The sequence below is a fragment of the Peromyscus maniculatus genome, chromosome 16 (genome assembly GCF_049852395.1).
Source record: "Peromyscus maniculatus bairdii isolate BWxNUB_F1_BW_parent chromosome 16, HU_Pman_BW_mat_3.1, whole genome shotgun sequence".
NCBI lineage: Eukaryota > Metazoa > Chordata > Mammalia > Rodentia > Cricetidae > Peromyscus > Peromyscus maniculatus.
This window is the reverse complement of record NC_134867.1, coordinates 58895999-58919408: the sequence shown is the minus strand read 5'-3', so window position 1 is coordinate 58919408 and position 23410 is coordinate 58895999. Positions and strand designations below refer to the sequence as shown.

The window sequence follows — 23410 nt, the reverse complement described above, 5'->3', positions numbered from 1 at the left end:
TTTCGAAAATAAAATGATTGCACACCTATCACATCCGGGCCCCTTACTGGGTCCAAAGCTGCAGAGAGGAATCCACACAGCCGGTGCCGGTAAAAACTTCACACCCTATGCGATGGGGCGGTCGGTAGATCACTCGCATCCACAGGCACACCAGAGGCCAGAGAGCCCCACAGAGAAGGTTGGGCTCCCAGGAAGTCCCAGCAGGGCTGAGAGGAAGGGGTGTCCCAGCTCACTTGTCTAGCAGTTAGCGGAAAATAGCAAAAGTCACAGCCGCAAGGAATGCTGGGAAGTAGAGCTGCTCTAGATACCAAAGACAGAGGCCGTAAATCAGACGCACGGATAACCAAAGATGGCCCTGGGCTTCTGCTGAAGACAGGCAGGCACAGAGCAGGACACGGGTGAGTCAGTTCTCCGTGGCCACGTGGCAGAGTGCCACACATGGAGCTAAAACATCCACGTGTGTCTCCTCCCCGCTCCAAACCCAGAAGTCCAAAGTCGAGGTGTTGGCTGTGTTGATTTCTTCTGAGGACTTCACTCTTTGGCTTGTAGAAGGCAATTTGTGCCCCCGCAGCTGAGCCTGCACACATATTTCCGTCCTGTGGATGAGGGTTCACCCTGTGGCCACATTTGATTTTAATCTCCTGGGAACTCTGATAAGGTATGGACACAGTCTGGCCCCCTGGTGCCCTGTGTCAGATCTTCTCTCTCTCTCTCTCTCTCTCTCTCTCTCTCTCTCTCTCTCTCTCTCTCTCTCTCTCTCTCTCTCTCTGTCTCTCTCTCTCTCTCTCTCATCTTCCTCTAGAATATGCCTCCCCTCCCCCACCTCCACCAACACGAATGCCACCTTCCCGGCAGCCTCGCCTTGGGCTGGAACTCCTGTGTCCTCCCTGCACTCCCACAGCAGGAGTGGCACTCTTCCAGAATATTCTCCCCCATGTTACAGTTATTTGTATACATGTCTTTTCACTGATACCACACTGTGAGTGATTGTAACTGCTACTTATAAGGTTGGATTTCTTTCTTTGGTAACCTCTCAGGAGACTGCAAACAATAGCTAACATGCGTTAGCCATCAATCCATCGTCAAAGAGTCCATGCTGTGACCAGCAGGCTCACCTGGACTGATCCCTGCCTGTGTGGTCTTGGGCACATTCCTACCTCTCTGTGCTTTCTTCGTAGATAATATGAGAATAAGAACAGTACTGACCTCCTGGAGTTCTGTAAGAAAATAAGTTAGCACATGTGCCTGTCCCTAGGAAACTGTCTGTCGCCTGGTAAATACAAACATTCCTTCTGTAGACAGTTGTCTAGGGAGCTCCCTGTCTGCCCAAGTCTAGGAAAGGGCCATTAGATGATGTAATTGCCAGCAGGAGGCGCATGGTGCATGGAGATTGTGATCAAATCTCTTCAAGCAAGAGGTCAGTGAGAGGGGAGGTGAGAACAGAGGTGCATTTACAAACGTCACGAAAATCTGCAAATATAAAGGTCACCCTAAGGTCCTCTGCAAGCGGGTGTTTGTCAAGTTCTCCACCTACCGCTGTTCAGAAAGAGCAAGGGGCCACCGTGGAGGAGAAGTGAAGGGTGTGAGTGGAAAGGAGGCACTGGGCAGGGCAGGAGGGAGGGGGGTCTGCAGCTGGGAGGCACGTGCTGACAGATTCGAGGCCACATCCACAGTGGCGGATCTGGGCCTCATGTTGTCAGTCAGCCAAATCGTTCCTCTCTTAACCCCTGGAACCCAAACATCCCTGTCTACTCCAGCCTCCCGCTCTACCGCCGTCTCTGGGTCTTCTCCCAATGGACCTCCTCCAGGAAGCCTTTCCAGACCTCTCTAGGCCTCTCTACCGCCAGCTACCTCTCCAGCATGGCCTCTCTGTAAGGCCAATGCAGTCCACAGAGCCAACATGATCCCTAACCTCTGCCGCTGTCTGTGGAGCTAATCATTCATACAAAGAAACTGCTTGTATTAATAATTTAATAATAATAATAATAACAATAACAATAATAAAAACCTGCTCTGTGCCAGGCTGTCTCTGGACACTGAAGAAGAAGACAGTCCCCGCCCTTGTGGGACACACTATCCAGGACAAGCACGCCAATATAACTTTGGAAACAATGCTGCCCACACATTTCTATAAGCAAAGCAGGAATATTTGAGCCCCAAGGAAGGGACAACGACTCTTCACCCACCTCCATAAATTGTCTCCCAGTCAACCTCTGATAGTTTCATTTCCTTTCATGAGAAAATAAAGGTTCAGGGGCCGGGCGGTGGTGGCGCACGCCTTTAATCCCAGCACTCGGGAGGCAGAGCCAGGCGGATCTCTGTGAGTTCGAGGCCAGCCTGGGCTACCAAGTGAGTTCCAGGAAAGGCGCAAAACTACACAGAGAAACCCTGTCTCGAAAAACCAAAAAAATAAAAAATAAAAAAAAAATAAAGGTTCAGAAAACTGTGTCTGATAGGAGCAAGAACATGTAGGAGAGAATACAGCCATCAATTTTACAGGTGACCATGTCTAGGGGAGGCTGAGAGATATAGTTGGATCACAGATCATACCTCAGGGTTCTCGGGTACCCCTCCCTCCGGGTTCCCCTTCTGTCCCCTGCAGCCAGGGCACCAGCTAGAGCCACTGACACTACGATGTCAATGGCACCATCCACCAGTCACCTGACCACCCTGTGCGCTACCAGGGACTCACCAGCAGGAAACTCACAGCTGTCCTTGGGGCTGCAATCCAGGAGGGTCCACTGCTTGCCGTGGGCCACTTTAGTTACTGTCCACCTGTCTATCCAGCCATCCACTCATCCACTGGTCCGCCCATCCAGCTCCATCCACAGATGCCTCTGAGGCTCCCCCAGCACCTTCAGTATCTCTGCAACTAGATTAGCCTACACCTGGCCACTGCAATGGTGCCCTTTACCTCTGTGCCTTCGATGTGCCTCTGCCCTCAGTAAGGCCTTTTGGAAGACCACCAGGGCCTCTTTAACCCTCTATAACCTGCATCTCTACACACACACACACACACACACACACACACACACACACACACACACACATATTACTGTATGCAGTGTATGATGTGTTCTGAGTCAGTGTGAGCATTTAAGAGCAGAATCAAAGAACCTGGGACGGCCAATGGCCAACTATCAAGGGAAATGAGGATCTTGGCAAATTTGTAGCCAAGGAAACTGACATGGCTTATTAATTTGTTGTTATGGATGCTTCCGACACGGTTCACTTAGGACAATTCTCCATCTACCTGCCTACAGATAGATCCTCCAAGCAGACATCCCTGACCCTGCATCACTGGTCTGAGTGTGGGAGTCTCATCGATCAACATGTTTATTCTGATTTAGGCTAACTAACTCCCTGCCAGCTGTGGAGCAGAACAAACAGTAAGGAGGAGAGATTCCTAAGTGCTGTTTGGGACACACTTTGCATGGATCTGATGGAATTGTTCACCGAGTTACCTGGTTAATTTATGGCACCATGTGGATGTAGTCCAAAAAGGAACTATCAGACATAAGCAAAAACGTCACAAAAGCAACAAGGAGCCGACCTGAGAGGGTTGTTTAAATTCTTCCCAACGGATCGGCCTGAAGGTGTCCACCTGCCCCAAGCAGGACAAACGTTTGCCCCGACCTCCGGGTCTTCAGCACAGGCAGGCCAGATGCAGCCCACCACGGAGCTCATTCTTTCCCCAGTCCTCACCTTAGGCAGGGATGCATCGGCTACTACCCCAATGAGGCCCCGGACTGCGGATCACTCCGACGGTGAGAAACTCAGGGCCCCCAGACCTGTTTTCAACCCCACCAAAACCTCAGCTCGGAGTGGAGTTAGCATGGCCATGGGGCAAAGAAGAAATGAGATGCGCTCCGGGCAGTAGAGAGCACCGAGAAAACCAGAGTGGCTTCAGAAAGCGGGGGTGGGGGTGGGGGGCGGTTTCCTAGGATCGCACTGCAGCCCTCCCTACCCCAGGACCTCTCTCAAAGCCCCATTCCGGGCTACCTTGGACACTAGTTCGCGTCTACACAGGCAGAACAGAGAAGTCGGCGGCTCTGAAGGACCAGCAGAACCCACGGCTGCCTGTAGAGGGCAACCTTGCCCCTCCCGCCCCGAGGCTGCGGGAGGACTCGCTTTCCCAGCCTTGGGAGGCCCGGCCGGGCCGTCTAGACAGGTTCTGCTTCTGCACAGCTGTTGGGAGTCCTTACAGGAAAGCCGCAGCAGTGTGAGGCAGACACAATCTCCCCCGCCGCCTCCCCTCCTATTGGAACTAAGGCCATGCAGTCGTGAAGCCCCACGTCCCAGCAGCCTCTGAATCGCAGGTAACACCGCGACCATCTGTCTACACAGCGGAAGGAGTGGGTCGCAGAAGGAGAAAAGCCTAGGGGCACCAATTGCGCGCACAGCCCAGACCCCTGTGGCCAAAGTCTCTTGGCACCTGGCTTCTGGTAGCTGAGCCAGGATGGCGAGATGGTAGGATGGCGGGACACAGATGAGAGGAAAGGAGGAGAGAGGAAGTGGGGGCGGTGAACAGAAACCGGTGCATTTAGGGATCTGTTTGAAACTTCATGCAGTGGGGACCTGACTGTGGTCAGAGGGGCTGGAAGATGCAAAGAGGATGTGAAAGACAGTGAGTGCTGGGTTCTCTGGGACAGTGACAGGAACTCACTCTCCTCAGCCAGCGTTGGTACACCCTGTTCCCAAGCTCCACAAACAGCAGAGAAACTCGAGCAAAAATCTAAATAAGGTCTAATGAGTTAGTGAAGCCTCCAAGAAGGTGAGTGTGTCTGTCTGGGAGCATAGCGTCCCCAAGCAGTGTTTGTCACCTGGGAATACCTCTCTCTCTCTCCTGCATCTCACAGGGAGCATGGCAAGGCCACAGAGTGGGGAACAGGGGAGATGGTTCAGCAGTTAAGAACGTGTACTATTCTCAAAGGGGACCTGAGTCTGGTTCCCATCCCCGAAGCTCACAAACACCTGTAACTCAAGGGATCTGATGATGTACATGTAACTAAGAAATAATTAAAAAATACTGTTTAAAAAAAAATACATGATTAAGGTTGGTTTCAATTTACTGTCAAGGAACCAAATACTTGAATCTAAATACCACGATGTTCCAGGGTGTCTAACCTTCAGATCGGGACAGCTATGGATGTGGACCAACACACAATCATAAACCTGCATAAAACACTGTGAGGAGGGTTTGGGTGGTTTTTGCAATTGTTTTTTAATAACTGGAGTGTGCATTTCTTGAGCTGGAATGTTGCAGATAACAACAACATGGCCAGAGAAGCTGAAAGGTTGGACATGTAAAACAATCAACTTTAGTGTTCAAACTTCAAGGTTCAAGGTCTCTGTTGATGCTAAAAGTGCATCACAAACTGTTGTGAGGATCCCTTCCCTGGGGAGACACAAATAACATCCACATCCACGCCCATGTCTATGCCCATGTCCACATCTACCCTTCCTCACAAGGTCCTAACAACACACCAAAGTATGATTCTACCAAAGTCCACTCTGGTCAGCTGAAAAGTGGACTGGGCTTCCCCACAGAGCATGGGCGAAGGACTACCACAGCCTCGTGAGAATTCTTCACCAAGCATGAATGATGGCTTCCCACAGCTGCCCCAATGGAGCGCCTCCCCAATTCCAAAAACTCTCTCAACTCCTGGGATCACAATGCCGCTTGCAATTAAAACAGGATTGTATGCAGGTGGCTGGGAGGAGTGCCCGGATTCTCAGGGGAGAGCCGGTGACTGTCCCCTCCCAGGAGGGAATGTCAACAGTCAATAAGCACTTTAGTCTGGGATTCTTACGAGCAGGCAGGGCTGGTAAGCTCACATCACAGCAGGGACGAAGGGAATTGAGAAGTCCAGTGGTGTCCAAGACGCCAAGTGACACTAACATTATCCAGCCGCTGCTTCCAGACATGGGACTCAGCACCTGCCCCCCTTAGCAAGACTCAGATCCCCTAAGCATTGTCAGGTGCTGTCTGTGACTAGTGAGTGGAGGCTTCCAGGAGCCTCTTCTCTTTATCCAAAGATGCCAATAAAGAAACCTGTCTTACAGGGGTCTATGTGTTTACTCTAAGCACACACAGTGCCCTGAGACAGCATCCAAGCACAAAATTCTGCAGACTTGGACTCAAGGAAGTGAGGCTGAAGACCTTAAGTGCCCTCTGCCTTAAACCCAACTGAACTGGCTGGTTTTGTGTGTCAACTTGATACAGCCAGAGTCATCAGAGAGGAAGGAGCCTCCGTTGAGGAAATGCCTCCATGACATCCAGCTGTAAGGCACTTTCTCAATTAGTGATCAATGGGGGAGGGCCCTGACCATGGTGGGTGGAGCCATCCCTGGGCTGGTGGTCCTGTGTTCTATAAGAAAGCAGGCTGAGCAAGCCATGGGGAGCAATCAGTAAGCAGCACTCTATGGTCTCTGCACCAGCTCCTGCCTCCAGGATCCTGCCCTGTTTGAGTTCCTGTCCTGACTTCCTTCAGTGGTGAGCAGTGATGTGGAAGTGTGAGCCAAATAAATCTTTCCTCCCCAACTTGCTTTTTTGGTCATGGTGTTTCATCGAAGCAATAGAAACTCTTAACTAAGACACCAACCAAATGGCATTCCTGTATCTCCTGGAAGAGAGAGTGGTGCCACTATCCTCCGTTTAAAAAAAAAAAATGGTCCAAACCCAACAGTGATTAAACCCCAGTGATTGAAGGCTCTGCTGTTTGCTTCAGGGACCACACCACCAAGATGTCACCGGTGACCTTTAGTGCCATTTAAGGAGTCTGTGTGAATCACACTAGCCTTATCTTTGAATCCTGGCCCCAGTTAGCTGAGATTTGGCTTCGTAGTTGGACCTAATGGTCTGACTTCCAGACTGCCAGTCAAATGATGCTCTTCAGGGGACCTGCTGTGTGTCTGGCACAGCAAAGGATGCTGGGACGGTAAAAATGGATATGGCAAGGGCCCCTCTCCAGAAGTGTTCCCACACAGAGACAGGTGAACAGTCACCTCAGGGGGTCCCTCTCCAGAAGTGTTCCCACATAGAGACACAGGGGGCCCCTCTCCAGAAGTGTTCCCACACAGAGACAGGTGCCAGGTCACCACAGGACAAGGAGATGGGGTTAGAAACAGGATGGGTACCAGACAAGCTAGGAATAAGGTGGCAGCTGAGCCCTGAGAAGTCTGAGAGGCTCCGTCAGGCAGTGGAAATGAGTTAGGTTCTGATACACCAATCAGAGTTGGCCACTGTAGGAGGAGTGTGCTCCAAATAGAGTGGTACCCTGTCCTAAAAACCATGGCACTGGCCGGGCGGTGGTGGCGCATGCCTTTAATCCCAGCACTCGGGAGGCAGAGCCAGGCGGATCTCTGTGAGTTCGAGGCCAGCCTGGGCTACCAAGTGAGTTCCAGGAAAGGCACAAAGCTACACAAGAGAAACCCTGTCTCGAAAAACCAAAAAAAAAAAAAAAACATGGCACTTGAAAGACCCCCAGGAGCTGCTCTTCGGCTTGGTGAGCCCACCTTGACAGTCCCCCGAGAAGGATGGAGCTATGCCTACTTTGGATGCAGCATTTTCTATATTCATGAGATTCCTATGAAAATGGTGACTCTTAAAATATGAAGTGGGGCATACATGAGAGTCAGCTAAAAACAAACACACAAGCTCTGCCCTTCTCCCCTCTGCCAGCATCCAGGACATCTCAGCCAACGAAAACCGAGTGGCTCAAACCCAGATGAAGGTTTGCTGCCCCTACCTGGAGCCTGCCTCTGCCTCCCACTTGGCTTCTCTCCCAAAGCGCTACAAATCTTTTCCACCAAAAGATGTGGTAGGCAGGGTGAAATGTCACAGTGCTCAGCCCACCCATGCATGCCCAGCGCCTGCACATGCTAGACCTTCACAGACTCCTCTGCAGGCGCCTCGGTCTTAATTTCCTGCCGCTCACGAGCGTGTGGGTGTCTTCCAGCCCCCAGGTATTTCCCCTGAGCCAGCTCATCCCATGGCGAAGAGGGTCTGCGAATAGAACATTCCATCTGGCCTTCACACCAGTGGGAGGCTTGCTAGATGATAATGTGCAGAGAACAACTGCTGCTGTCTCAGACATGGTAGATTCAGTGTGCCGTCCAGGCTGAGGTTAGCCCTGCCCTTTATCCATCCTGCTGGGTCTCTTTGAGCTTTTTTGCTGTCTCTAAGCAAAGTTAAAGATGTCTGTCCCACTTGAGAGAAAGATGAAAACTAAAATCAGGTAAGGCACAAGGACAAATGTGCTTTGAACTCTGAACCTTCTAAAAAAACCCATGCATTATTATTATTATTATTATTATTATTATTATTATTATTTTATTATTATTGAAAATCACATTACAGAATAGGTAGCATCTTAGGTCAGGGGAGGGAACAGTACTTTATTTTAATATAAGATCACCATATCAACAGAGTACAAATTTTCAAGCTAGATATCCTGTCAAGAGTGTCCGGTGTTGTTTATGTAACATAGAAAGGAACACAGAAGGTTAAGCGTGTTCGTCTTCGTGGTCGCCAGATTATATTGCTGTGGCCAACACCCAAGGGAAACCACTGGACAGAAGCAAAGATTTCTTTTGGCTCCCAGTTCCAGAAATTTCAGTCTCTGGTCAGCTGGATCCATTGCTCTCAGGCCTGAGGTGAGGCAAGAGCATCATGGGCAAGGGGAAAGAGATGCTGCCCTCATGGTGGCCAGTAAGGGGAGAGGGACAGGGCACAGAGGAAAGATGCTCATCAAAGACACAGCCCCAATGACGTCTGTCCTCAAGGCCTCACCTCCCACTGCCTCTCAATAATGTCATGAAGTTATAAGCCCACTGAGGTGGTCAGAATCCGCATGGTGACTGGATCCACCAGCTAGTGACCATGCAAGCCCTCAATACGTGAGCCTTTGGGGGGGACACTTTATATTGAAGTTACGGCATCCATTAAAGAATTTCAGAACAGAAAGAATAGGACCTTCCACCTTCCATATACTGTGGGGTGAAAGTTACATCCTTTCAGTTTTGTTGAATCTGGTTCTCTGGCTGGGGGCACAGCGGGTGTTCAGCAAACATTCCCCTCTGTCCAAGAGTGTTCTTTGAGGCTGTGGTGATACAAGTGAGCCCAGGCAGGCTACGTAGGACAGCAGATGCTCAGTGGATTGCTCTAGGGCAGGACCTGGGTGGGTTCCTGCCTTTCTCTTGGCTTCCCCCACTGGCCATCCTCCCCATCCTCACAAGCTTGCTCGCTTGGCATCAAGCTGACCAGGACGGAAGAGAAGAATGGCCGTGCAAATGGATGAGACTGCTTGTATGGCTGACAGAAGAGAAGGCAGGCAAGCAGGACCATGAGGTAACAGGTTTGCAGACAGTCTGAAGACACGTGGAGAAGGAAAAGTCCTGGCAGACAGATTCTGGCTCCAGACCTTCCTTCCACTCGATAGCTGTGGGGTCAGCTTAACATCACTCAGTCTCAGTTTTTTCATCCGTAAGTGGGCCGGATTCTGTGGGAGTGTTTTGAAGACTGAAAAGGAATGGGAATGAAGGGGTTGGCTCGGGGCGCACACCAAGCAGGCTTACAGGAAATTTAGCCCTCCGAGGACAGGGCAAAGCTGACCCTTAGATTGAGGTAGAGCTTGAAAATGAACGAGGCTTGGGTACCCCCCGCTCCAAGAGAGGCTGATGCCAGAGGATCAGAAGCTCATGGCCTGACTAGGGTGAGTTCAAAGCCACCCTGAGCACTTGGATGCTGTCTCAAAATAAAAAGTAACACAGAGGGTTGGAATGTAGCTCAGTGGTAGAGCTCTTGTCTAGCATGTGTGAGGTGCACACACGCGCGCGCGCACACACACACACACACACACACACACACACACACACACGTGCCCACGCACACCGTTTGCAAATGGGTAGTAAGAGAGAAAGAGCCAGCAAAGTTCAGAGGCTCTGGACCTATTTCATGTAGGACGAAGCTTGCATAGAAACCTGAGGGGGAAATGCAGTGAAGTAATAGGAGCTTTGGAGAGCTGAGGGCACCATGCTTTCTTTCCACAGAGGGTCTCCATGTGCAGGGAACCCCAAACCTTGCAGAACACTAGAGCCAGGCCTGTGTGACCTCCAGCCCTCGCCACCCCCCCCCAAGGAGGAAAAGCTTTCCATTCAGTCTTCAAACAGCCGCAGGCAGTTTTAATTGCGCCTCTTTCTTTCTGCAAAGACACCAGGCCCTGAGAACCTGGCATACTGAATCACTGTTACTCCCTTCACGCCAAATCTGCAGTGTGATGAGGGGAACCTCACATGCCCAGGGTACCTCCCTGGTGGCCTCTGCTCCCCTGCACCCCTGCCAAAGGCACCTCTTACACCTGCCTTTCCCTCTCCAGCGCTTTCCCAAAGTTCACCGGGACCAAATCATTCCCCAGGTCTTGGGAGAGTGGAAAACAGCCAGCCTGCCCCTCTGTCGGCTGGAAATTTGTCACCGGCGGAGAGACGATGGGCCGAGTTGTTTCCGTGGAGCAGGTATGTGCTACGTCACGCGTTTCCTACTTCAATGACTTTTAAAATTTCCCCTCCGGTGAGAGCACCGCGGGGCCTTTGTTGTGAAACATGGTGCTGGGTTTGGGGCTTTCTTTTCTTTTTTTCTTTTTTCTTTTGGTGACATCACTCACTCTAGGGCTCTGTGTGTGTCAGAAAAGTAAATCCCCTGGTGAGCACACAGCTCTGCTGGGATCTCAGAGGGATGAAGGGGAGAGGGGTAGAGGAGGCCTTGGGGGACAGGGAAGAAATGAGAGAGGCCAGAGGGAGGCAGGGGGGGCGGCCTCCCAGCTCTTCAGCAAGTACCTGCTGGCAGAGCAAAGCCCTAAAGGAGGAAGTCCGTCTCATTTCATTCTTCCTTTTCCTCCTGCTCCCCTGGGCGTGATTTTCCGTGTGTGCGGACTCCGTGCAGTCAGAGGGATACGAATCTGGCCAGTGTGCATCTGTCGCCCTCAGTCTGCCTTATAGCCTCCCATGGGAGCACTCAGCCCTCCCACCAGTATCCCCCGCGGTCCAGTGCCAGCTCAATGTCTCCATACTCTTTATAACCGCAGGAGGCTGGGGTGAGCCGGACCGGAGGGTGGAGCTGGCCCCACCGCCAACACCGTGTTTAAGCAGGTATTTAAGGCGGCACCGTTGGCACTGGGTGGCGTTTCAGCTTGCTGGCTCCGTAAATCACGGACAAGAACACCGGGCCCGAATTCCTACTTGTGCTTTTGGGTGCAGGGCGACCTTCTAGCAGCTCCCGCAGTCCTGTTACACAGGCCCTGAGGGGTGTAACAAAAAGACCAAGTATTCCTCCCCAGTGAAGAGTTATTTAGCCCTCAGATACAAAAACAACAACAACAGTCATTTCCCCCAGACGAATTCTGGAAAGGCAGAAGAGCGCTGGAGTGAGAGCAGGCGTCCTCGTCCCCATGCTCCGCGCTTTGAGTCCAAACTTCGCCGGTGAACGCAAACTCCTACACGAATGTGCCGTCAGCATCCTCCCCCTTCCTTTTCAGCTAAAACTTTATGATGCAAGCTGAGCAAGCTAGGGAGCATTCCCGCCCATCAATCTAATCTCTTAAAATGTGCTCCGTGACCTTGGATTAAGCACACCCAAAAAATGTGTCCACCGTCTTCTTAAATCATGACCTTAAACTGGGCATGCTCAAGAATGTGCCCCTTCACTGAGCAGGCTCAGGAATGGACCAACCCCAGTGAGAGTCTGTAAAGGCTCCTTGGATAAAGGTCCCCGCTTCCTTTCTTGGAGGGTGGCATGGCTGGCTTTGGGAATAACTGTCCAGCTCTTGCCTGCTGGGTGAAAGAAACCTCCCCCACTCTTCAGGCGTTGGCTGTGTTTACTTGGACTTTACACTCACCACTGTCCCCAGCTACATCTGTCCTGTCCCCTCCTTGGTGGCTCAGTCACCTTCAGCAAGTGCTGAAACCCCCAGTCACAGCCCGCCCAGGCTTTCCTCTGGGCTGTGTCATTTATGGACAGCAGCCGGTGCTGAGGCAGTGGGAGGTGTCTGGTGGGTGGAAAGGCCAGAGAACAGGGTTTCAGAGGGAGCGGTAAGCTGTCACCAGGGGCTGACGCAGAGACTCACGATGGATGAGATTATCGGTGTTTGCTTTTTAAACAATAGAGTTGTCCTTAGGACCCAACACACCAGTATTTGGATGTTACATTTGAGAAGAACAGAAGTTTTTCTGTGTGAAAGATTTGCCTCTGTTTTGCCATCTTTAGGATGGAAGAACTTACACACACACACACACACACACATACACACACACAGGCATGCACACACAAACATGAACTCCCACACACATGCCTATGGGCACACATGAATATGCACACAGCGGCATGCACTCACAAGCACACATGCTCACAGATACACAGCCTGCTGACATGACCTGTCTCTACCAGATATGAGTAAAAATCTGTGATTGAAGCTGGCCAGAGAACAGCAGAAATCCTGACCCGCGTGGGCTGATATTGGAGTCAGCTCATGAGTTATGACCACTAGAATGTCGCAGACAACATTAGCTCTGCATTGGAGCTGAGGAAGCAGCCGTGGAAGAAAGCAATGAGAGTCATTTGTTCAGATTTCACAGCGGGCTGACGCTGGCCTTTCTAACCTTTCAGGGAAACGTATTCATTAAGTGGGTGAGCGTGTCTCAGCATTGATCCTCCCAATTGAGAGCCTGGCTAGGGAAGGCTTGGGCCAGCTACCTGCTGCCTCTGCTTACCTTAGGGTGTGACGTGAACATTGTCACAGTCATATGTGGAACGTGTATTAGGAAAGCATTGCCTTTGCTTAAGTCTCATGTTATGGCATTCAGAGCCCCAAAGCCCTTCCTGGAAAGCACACCAGAAAGTCTCAATTCCATTAAACACACACACACACACACACACACACACACACACACACACACACACACACGAGTCTCTATTCCATTAAAAAAAAAAAAACAGGTGTGCAAGCCCCACTCCAAGAAACTCTAACACAGACTTGAGGAGCGTTTTGACCTATTCCCCAAAGCAGGTCCAGCAGCACATGCTTCGCTCAGTTTTGAAGTCAGCCCTGGGAGATACCAGTGTGCGATCCAGCCTCTGGGACAGCAAGCGAAGCCATTCAGGGAGTAGTACCTGTCCACCTCACCTCCTGCCTCCTCTCCTCTCCTCTCTTCCTCCCTGATGACCTAGAGGCCTGAAGGAAATGAAAATCCGCCTCATAACTGAGCCACCTCTTCCAGGATTCCGTCTACCTTTCAGATTAAAAGCGTAGCCTTAGGCAGTGTATGCTAACCTTCCAAAAATCCCACACCGGAAGGCAAGCAGGGAGGCTGTAAATGCAGCCAGGGGCCCACAGGATCCAACAGAGGCATGTGGGAGTGGAACTCTAGGGTCACAGTCAATGCCAAATGAAGCCTAGAGCTGGGGAGAAGAACCATTTTGTACAGACGATGTTACCTCGGGGAGGGGGGCCTGAAACTATGAAACTTCTGTTTTATAGAAGGAAGAGTATTTACATATTTTATACTTTCATTCAATTTCCCTTGAAAAGCTCTAATTTAAGCTCAGTGGGAAAGGTGCCACCGTTTAAAGACTTCTCACACCTACCCACCAGGATTATTTTTTTGAAGATACTTAGAGATTTCAAAGAATTCAGAACCTATCTGGCCCCGTCCCCTGTATCCCAGCCAGGATGTGTTGTTTTCAGAGTGCTGAGAAAGCCCCGGGGAGACAAGCAGCTGCTGGGGAAATCCTGCCCCTGTGAAAGTGACAGGGCCTCTAGGCGGCCGCCGCCGCCGCAGTTCCACAGAGCTCTGGGCAGCTCGTGACTGGAGTGCGCTTGGCTTTGTGCTCATCACCCACATGGCAGCACTCATGGCAGCTCATGTGCACCTGAAGTCAAGGGGAGAGGGAGGGTGGAGGGCAGGGGGCAGGGGAGGAAAGCCTCAATGTGGAAACGGACAGGCAGCTGTCAGTGATAGACCGGGAAGGCTTCCCCAGACCCAGCCACGCAGCACTGCAGTGTGCCAGCGTTACCTTGTGGACTGGGTTGGTGTGTGTGTGTGTGCTGGGATTCATGTAAGTGTGGGCATGTGCATGTGGAGATCAGAGGATAACTAGTGTCAGTCCTCACCTTCTACCTTGTTTGAGGCATGGTCTCTCGTCTTTAAGCCATTGCTTAAGACAAACGTGCTGGCCCGGGAGCTTCCATAGACCCCAAGACCCTGCTTACACATAGAAGTGCCTTACCCACAGAGCCATCTCCCCAAGTCCCTTACTCCAAGTCTCCAAGAGTGTGTGTGTGTGTGTGTGTGTGTGTGTGTGTGTGTGTGTGTGTGTGTGTGTGTTGTCAAGCTACTATGTGTTTAGGAAATTTATCCAGTTTATCCAATCTTGATGGAAAGTGGAATTTTATACAGTTTCTTCTTGCCACTGGGGCTGCTGGGGATGTGGAAACTTCTCCTCCTGTGGCCAGATCTCCCCTACAGGATGAGTAAGTCACAGAGCAGTGAGTCAAAGCTCCACATACTGTCAGTGGTGCTCCATATGCTGTCAGTGGTGCTCCACATGCTGTCAGTGGTGCTCCACATGCTGTCAGTCAGTGGTGCTCCACATACTGTCAGTGGTGCTCCACATGCTATCAGTGGTGCTCCACATACTGTCAGTGGTGCTCCATATACTGTCAGTGGTGCTCCACATACTGTCAGTGATGTTCCATATACTGTCAGTGGTGCTCCATATACTGTCAGTGGTGCTCCATATGCTATTAGTGATGTTCCATATACTGTCAGTGGTGCTCCATATACTGTCAGTCAGTGGTGCTCCATATGCTATTAGTGGTGCTCCACATACTGTCAGTGATGTTCCATATACTGTCAGTGATGTTCCATATACTGTCAGTGATGTTCCATATACTGTCAGTGGTGCTCCATATGCTGTGAGTGGTGCTCCATATACTGTCAGTGATGCTCCATATACTGTCAGTGGTGCTCTGTATAATGTCAGTGGTGCTCCAAGGGTCTCCAGCTTCTCATCTGTGACCTGGATAAAGCCAGGCCTTCTTAAGAGGGTTGGAGCAAGGGTTGACAGAATCATTACCACAGTGCTTGGAGTGGGATTTTTTTTTGCTATGGAATGGAGACGAGTTCTGTTGTACTTTCCAGGAAGGCTCGGGGGCCCTATGTGTCATAACACAAGAAAGGCCAGGGAGGAGAAAGTTCAGTCTCCTCTGCTAGCCTGGATTTAAAGTTATTAGCTCATCACAGCTGGTGTGAGTTGAGGGTTCTGTCTGTTCCACCCTGGCTGAGTCAGAGACCAAGCTCATGATGGGTCTATAAAACAATAGAAATCTTGAAGTCTACCAGCCTTGACAGACAAGAGATGGCATGAGCCCGACTCCAGACAGACAAACAGACAGGGCAGGGTATGTGTTTGTCCAAACAGCTAGGTGTTTGGGAAATGTAACCATTTTATCTAATTTTAATTAAAAATGAATTTTCTATTACACATTTGCAAGATATACATGGAAACATTCAGATTTGTAGTCCAGTGAGTAAGAGCTATTCTCAAGAAGTTTTACTGTATGTTTACAGGCTTACAGGTGTAATTCTTTTAAAGGATATGGAAAAAGGACACATGAGGCTACTTTTAGATCTGTATGAAAAAAATCTGAAATAGCCTCTGAAATTCACTGACAGGACTGCCACACCCTTTGCCTCCATGGCCAAAGGGAAATGTTTCAGTTGCTTTTTACTATAAATAATACGAGGTACAAGAAGCATGTTGTAACTTTCCCCCGACGCTTTTGAAACATCTCCTTACCCTTGAGGCAATAGCCATTCACACTGGTGATAAGCATCCTGAGGACTGACTAAAAATTCAAAATTCTCAAGGCCTGTGGTGAGCTGAAGATGAAGAAAAGAATATTAACCCCAGAACAAAGGCGTCTGGACATAGGGCTGTGGACACATGTGGACCCAGGGCTGTGGACACATGTGGACCCAGGGCTGTGGACACATGTGGACCCAGGGCTGTGGACACATGTGGACCCAGGGCTGTGGACACATGTGGACCCAGCTATGATGCTGACCCCAGCTGAGCCCGGTGCGGCTTTACTACATTTCAATCACCAAACCCATTTAAGAAACTTCCAAGCTTAAGGCCTTTATTTAATATTAATTTTATTCTGAAAAAAAAAAGCCAAAATTTGTGTTTTAAAATAAAGTGGTCACGATATCAACATACTTCCTTAAATACAAATTCTGTGAATTTAAATAGATGCTGTCAGGCTGGGGTGAATTTCATGTAGCCAGGCATCTTCTTCCACTAGTTGACCTAACCTGCCTTTTTCATTTTACAGAGGCTGTCAGCTCAAACAATACGAATCTGAACAATTACCATCCCTTGCTGCTGTTGCCTAAAATACCAGGTGCCTATTTATTCCCCATTTTAGGAGAATCCCGCCCCCCCCCACACACACACCCACACGCAGTATGTTCCAAAAGGAATCTCGGAGCTTCCCAGAAAGTAGACCAGAACAACATCACAACTTAAAATGTTTCTACGTTGTCTGAGGCTCTGTTCAAAGCCCTTTACTTCCTCCAGCTCTGGTGAAAGTTCTCTCCAGGTCAGAAGTGAGATGCCACTCCTCTGCTGGTAATCCCACAGATACGAGGAGAAAGACCAAGTCTAATCATCATGGCCAAATTCATTAAAGCAGACTTTTTTTTTTTAATTCATGTACACGAGCTGCCTCTCCCTAAAGTCAAGGTTTAAGAGATCAGCATTGGCTAGGTGGGGAGATAACAGTTTTTATAGGTCAGGAGTATCAGGTGTCCAAATGGGGGATTTGGCAGGCAATAGGCAGGGTTACAGGAGCAGAGCATAAACATAATAAGGTGGTCACAACAACCTCCTGAAACAAAGACTGGGCTGCAAGGTGGTCATAACAACAGGCGGTCATAACAACAGGCAGTCATAAAACCTTTTGAAACAAAGCCATGGCTGCCATGTCCTGGAACAGGCAGAACAGAACCATTTGTAGTTGAGGTTACAGGTGGGGCACAGCCCAATCCTTGAGAAACAGAGATTTAATCACAAACAGGAATGAACCTAGTTTGTCTTCATTATATGATGTCTTTATCTAAGATGGAGGTAGGCTGGTTCATCATCTGCCAGTCCAGTCTTAGAAGCAAGTCAGCCAGCTCCATCCACACTAAAGGGAAAGAAACTAAGATTCAACTTTCAAGAGAAACCAGCAGGGTGGGTGTGGAAAGGAAAGAAAAGGAGACCAGGGCTGAGGCCCAGGATGCCTCAACACTCACCTCTCCAATGTCTCTGAGTTGGTGGCCTAAGTTGGGCAAACTTGCAGGATAGTGAAGAGGCAGAAACTTGTATCTGCGTTGTTCTGATGTGAAGGACACAGGGAGGCTTCAGCATGAACCCTCTGGGTCTCTGCCCTTAAATGATGGTGCTGGTCATGCAATCAACTGTTTATTCATTTGTTCAAGGGGTGTTTGGTGAGCATCTGTCTACCAGGCACTATTCTGAGTACTTGTGATGAGAAGAAGAATCCTATTCTTACAGCACTTATCTTGTAGCGTGGAGAAATGATAAGCATAATAAATCATTTAGCATGTCAGAAATTGCTATATGCTGCTTGGATAAGAGGAACCGGCAGTTGCCGCCAAAGGGGGATCTGCTGCGATCTTTAGCAGAACCGACACCAAGGGCAGAGGCCCAAAGTGTGGGGTGTGTCTGGAATGTTGTGGGAGCAGCCAACAACTAGTGGGTCAGAGAGAGAGAAAACAAGGGCCAAGAGGTGGGAGATGAGGTCAGCAGGGACCAGATGTCGGAGCAAACCAGGCCCCCTTCCACCTGTCCGTTTGGTTGAGTGAGCCAGGAAGCCACCGAGAAGGATATAGAGACAAGCCACTCTGGCTTGCATGGCTGCAAAATGGTCCAGGGCTTAAGGGAGACGCCATGGGTGGAGAGGAGAATTGTGGGATGACAAATTCAGGACCGCAACCTGGGAAACTGCTGCTGGAGATGGCGGCCTGTTCCAAGATTCTGAGGAACCACATCTCGGGGGGGATGGCTACCTGCTGAAATAGTGGACTGCTGGAGAGAAGGGAACGTCGGGGAGGATGGAAATGGTCCAAGGAGCCAGAGGATAGGCTGGCCTTCAACAGAGATGAGGACTGAGGTGAAGGATTCTGGAACTCTGAGATCAGCAGTTTGGCTTTGGATGTGTTGACCTGAGGTGATGTTGACCTGATTTCTTTCAGGCTCCTGAAAGAAATGCCTCGCTATGTGCTGTCCCGTGTCAAGTGTAAGAAATGTCTCACTAGGAGCTGTCTGTCACGTGTCAAGTGGAAGAGTAGGCCAGTCATCAGCCTTGTTGAAGAATGAACTTGGGTTCATTTTAGGCTATCATAGAAAGTGAAAAATTGAGCTGGGCAGTGGTGGTGCACGCCTTTAATCCCAGCACTTGGGAGGCAGAGGCAGGTGGATCTCTGTGAGTTCGAGGCCAGCCTGGGCTACCAAGTGAGTTCCAGGAAAGGCGCAAAGCTACACAAAGAAACCCTGTCTCAAAAAAACAAAAAAAAAAAAAAAAGAAAGTGAAAAATTGACATTAAGTTTAATTATTCAGTCTTAAGAAAATTTCCTTGATGTTGCTCTCTTGATGGAAAGGGGAATCTCCATCCACAGGAGAAGATTCTCTTGACTGGGCTGGTGAATATTGACAAGAGAGAGGAGTGATGGGCTTGAGATTGCTCATGCGATCATCCTGCTTCTCATCCGAGTGGTGTCCTCACAGTAACTACCTGGAAACATGGGATGTATCTATCCATAGAGAATGTCAGCTGTGGGGATCTGTCTAGGACTTGGGGGTGCTGAGAAAGGAGGGGCCGGTTCCAGGAATCGGCTGAGGCCACCACCATTATTATTTTGTAGTGCTCCTTCACCTGGCAAGCCCCAAGCCTAGAAAATGAGAAGACGGTTAAGGAAGCAGATTAGAGCTCAGAGGGATGGAGACTAGGAACAAAAGCCCAGGCTTGTGAGGCCATGGCAGTACCCTGCTGCTGAAGCCTACACATGGAATCCCTAGAGTGTGACCCTGTGTTCCACACCAGGGTGGCCAGCCCATGTCACACAGAATGACCTGGAACAAACCATCCATCCTGGAACACAGTAGATTATAGAAATAAGCAATAAGCATTTGTGTCTTGCCAACATCCATCTCTGGAAATGATGGCCACACACAGCTCAACAGTGTCTCCCATTCTCCAGGGTCAGCGGGACACCTATGGGATACATTTTAGGATTTAGCCTTTTGTTTGGGAACTGTTTCTAAATTTTGGTTTTGGGTTTGGGTTTTGGTCCTGAGGATAGAACACACACTGGGCCTTGTACACACTACACAGGTGTTCTATCACTGAACCACCCCCATCCCGTGTTTCTAGGGGCAGATGTGTAAGAAGTGCCAAGTCCCTTGGATTTCCCCCTATAGACAATCAACGTTGTATTTCCCATGTGTCCGCTGACTCAAAGTCAAGAGGTTGAGAAGAATGCTGTGTCCACTAGAATCAAGGGTGTAGCTGTGTAGTCCTACTACAGAGGACTATCAACTGAGACCAGCAATTACACTAAGCATACTGCTATTATGATCATTGGCTTTTAAGGAGGACATTAGGAGAGGGTAGAAGACTTGTCTGGATCTACCAATGTCGAGTGGAGAGGCTGAGAGATTCAAACCCAAGCCAACAGGCCTCAGAATCCAGGTTCTCATATAGAGTTATGGACAGGGTCTAGTCAAGAGCCCATGTGATCCAGAGAAGAAACATTACAGGTTAGAGACAGATCACACAAAGGCCAGAGAGAGAAGAGGCTAGAGCCAGCCTTAGACAAATACCCGGGTTCTATCTTCTTCCGTCTCTAGAAATCCCGTTAGCCGCAAGCCATAGAGCATACTTGTTCTTCTCAAGAACAGTCATAACAGAAAATGTTATATCCCCCAATGGAGAAGTTATTCCCCAAATCTTTGCCAAAATTTCATAGGTTATCAAAATTTTTGCCTTTTTCTCTCTATAATAATAAATGTCTGTGATTTCAAATGATTTGCCCTGAGGAATGCAAAAACCATAGCCTTTATACACACAAATAGGTTTTAAATATACTGTATCATTTTTCCATTGAGAGTTTTTTGTTGGAAGACTTTTCTGTAATAAGCATGTTTAAACATATTTTGAGGTAGATTTTTCAAATTTATGGAACTGTAAAGATTTTTTTTCATTTTATAAAGATTTTGCTTTGATTTTGAAAATTTTTTTTATCAGAACCTAAAAGTCTATACCATTTGCATATCTACAACAGGAATCAATTTTAATTACTCCAGACAGTAATCAATTTTGCATGCAATGGATAATAGTAAAAATCAATATAATTTGTTTTCATATTTTGAATAACAATGCATTGTGCAACTGCTAGTAAGTGAGATGATGTGTCTGACTAAGATTAATGAAAAAGTGATTCCTATTTAAGGTTTTTAACCTCTAAGTTTCAAAATAAAATTTACAAACCCATAGTGATTTGAGCAATATTTCTAAAAAATGTCAGTGAGATCCAAGCAACTATCTTCTCCCAATCTGTTTCTTATTCCTGACCAAATCAAATCCAAAATAGACTGAAGGATTGTGAAAGGACAACTCAGAGAAAAGACCATTAAAGGAAACACGGCAGTCACATTTGAATCCAGGAATAGACGGCGTTTCAGTTTCCGCAGAGATGACATGGCGCCCTCCCTTTCACAGAAACACAGAGGGCTGTGGTGTACCCACATCACTGCTGTTACCCCCTCCTGACACACTGCACAGCTCCCACCCCATTTTCATTCAGCTGCAAATAATTGCAGGTAAGAATTTCATATTGCCTATAAAAGCCTTTAAATACAACTGTGACGGGCTGGTGTGGGGCTTGGTGGGCAAGGGCTTCCTTCCAAGACTGAAGGCCTGCGTGTCATTCCTGGAACCCAAAATAGAGGGAGAGAGTGGACTCCCAAAAGTTGTCTTCCGACCCCGATATATAGCCCACACTGGTGTACAATCTCTCTCCTACACACACACACACACACACACACACACACTTTTGTATTAATTAAATTTTCTCATTTATTTTACATACTGACCAGTTTCCTCCCTCCTCTCCTCCAGCTTCCTCCCCCCCTGCTCCGTGCCCCCCCCACTCTCCCACCCCCCACATCCACTCCTCTGTCTCTGTTCAGAAAGGGGCAGGCCTCCCATGGGCACACATTTTTAAATTAAATAACAAATAAAGTAAATAAGTATGAGTGTGGCAAAAAATTCCAAGCATACTAACAGTAAATATGCTGTTTAAAAAGGGAAGCTTTGCTACTAAACAAAAAACTGGCTGGTGTTACATAGTATCACATGTTTTTAACAATGATTATCAGGCCACAGCAATGGCTCAGCAGGTAAAGACGTTTCCCACTAAACCTGTCAATCAAAGTTTGAACCTCAGGACCCACATGGGAGTAGAGAACTGACTCCTGCATCTGTCCTCTGACCTCCACATGTATTCCATGGCAGACGTGCTCACACACACACACACACACACACACACACACACACACAAACACACTCACCCATACCCATACACACTCATATACCCAAACACGCAGAGAAAGATTAAATACACAAATATGTTTCAAAAAAAATTAAAATACAGTGATTACCAACTAAGAATCAACAGTGCTTGAATCCATCATTTAATGAAAACATAGGCAAGGAAAATTGAAATACATTCAAAAACAAAAAGTATAGAAAGCCTAAAAGGAAATTTAGAATTAAGAAATAAATGTAAAAAGAAACTTAAGATTATGAAATGTGAAATTAAGAATGTGGATAGCAGCCAGGCGGTGGTGGCGCATGCCTTTAATCCCAGCACTCGGGAGGCAGAGCCAGGCGGATCTCTGTGAGTTTGAGGCCAGCCTGGGCTACCAAGTGAGTTCCAGGAAAGGCGCAAAGCTACACAAAGAAACCCTGTCTCGAAAAAAAACAAAAACAAAAAAAAGAATGTGGATAGCATATTCTTCTATCAATCAATCAATAAAAGATTTCATTTGAAATAATTTTTGAAATAGTAATATATTCAAGGAAACAATTCAAGACCTTTATAAAAAGCCTGTTGACCTGAGTTTGAGCCCACGAACCCACATAGCAGTAGGAGAGAATCAACTCCACCAAGTTGTCCTCTGACCTCCACATGATGCCATAACCATGTACATCTCATACAATAAATAAAATGTGGAATAAAAATATTTTTAAAGGAGTCTTAATGAAATGTGAAACAAGATTTGAATAGGAGAGAGCTGGACCATGTTCACGGATTCAAGAAAGCTTAATTATGAAGCCATCTCTTCATGGGTTGCTGTAATTTCTATGCAGATCAAAATCCTCAGGTGACTTTTTAATCAAGCTGGTTATTAAATTATTCAATGTGCTAAAATACCCAAGGGCAGTCTCTGAAGATGGACAGGTCCTGCCACGTCCATCTGCCACAACAAAAGGCAAACCACAGAAATCGTTATGACAGACATCTTCTGGTCCTAACATTATGGGTGTGGCTGCTTTCCTTATAGTTTTGTTTTCTTAAGTCATTCTCTCTCCCAAAAAGGGGAACATATAAATATTTGTGGTCAAATGAGGAGATGGAGAAAGAGAGACTGAGGGAAGATCCTTTTTTAACCACTTAGCCAGATTCTCAACCTGTGGGTCTTGACCCCTTCAGCAAACCTCTATCTCCAAAAAATATTTACTTTACACTTCATAACAGTAGCAAAATTACAGTTATAAAGTAGCAACAAGAGTACTTTTTTTAGTTGGGGGTTGCCACCACATGAGGAACTGTATCAAAGAGTTGCAGCATTAGGAAGGTTGAGAACCACCAACCCAGACACTCCCAACGCAACCACAGGAGACCCGCACACAGACACTGTGTGTAACTAACTCTATGACAGTCACCAAGGTGAACTTCCTGCAAACTGTCTGCTAATGTTCTACACCGCCTCAGACGATATTCCCACAGACAGAGAGATACGTATGTGGATATGGAGATCTACAGTATCGGTAGATTTCAGTTTTATCGTTTTCACTGAAGTAAAATATTGCCATGGCTGGATTACAAGTCCAAATGAGACTCACTAAAAATTTTACCCTTTTTCATTTAAAATGTTTAATGTCAGAAATCCTTTGTAGGGGTTCTTTGTTTTCATGGTGCTGTGGATAGAGTCCTAGGCTTCCTGCGTGCCAGGTAAGTACCCCACAACTGAGCTACACCCCAGCACCCCAAATCCTCTGA

At 48.2% G+C, this 23410-nt stretch overlaps 1 long non-coding RNA gene across 1 annotated transcript; it reads left to right on the top strand.

Annotated features, from left to right (window-relative positions):
* The first annotated feature begins 216 nt into the window (after positions 1–216).
* Positions 217–6544, top strand: LOC143268922 (uncharacterized). The gene is made up of 3 exons (XR_013045138.1): positions 217–398; positions 3264–6285; positions 6442–6544. It is a non-coding gene; the product is annotated as an uncharacterized LOC143268922 (long non-coding RNA).
* The last annotated feature ends 16866 nt before the right edge of the window (positions 6545–23410 follow it).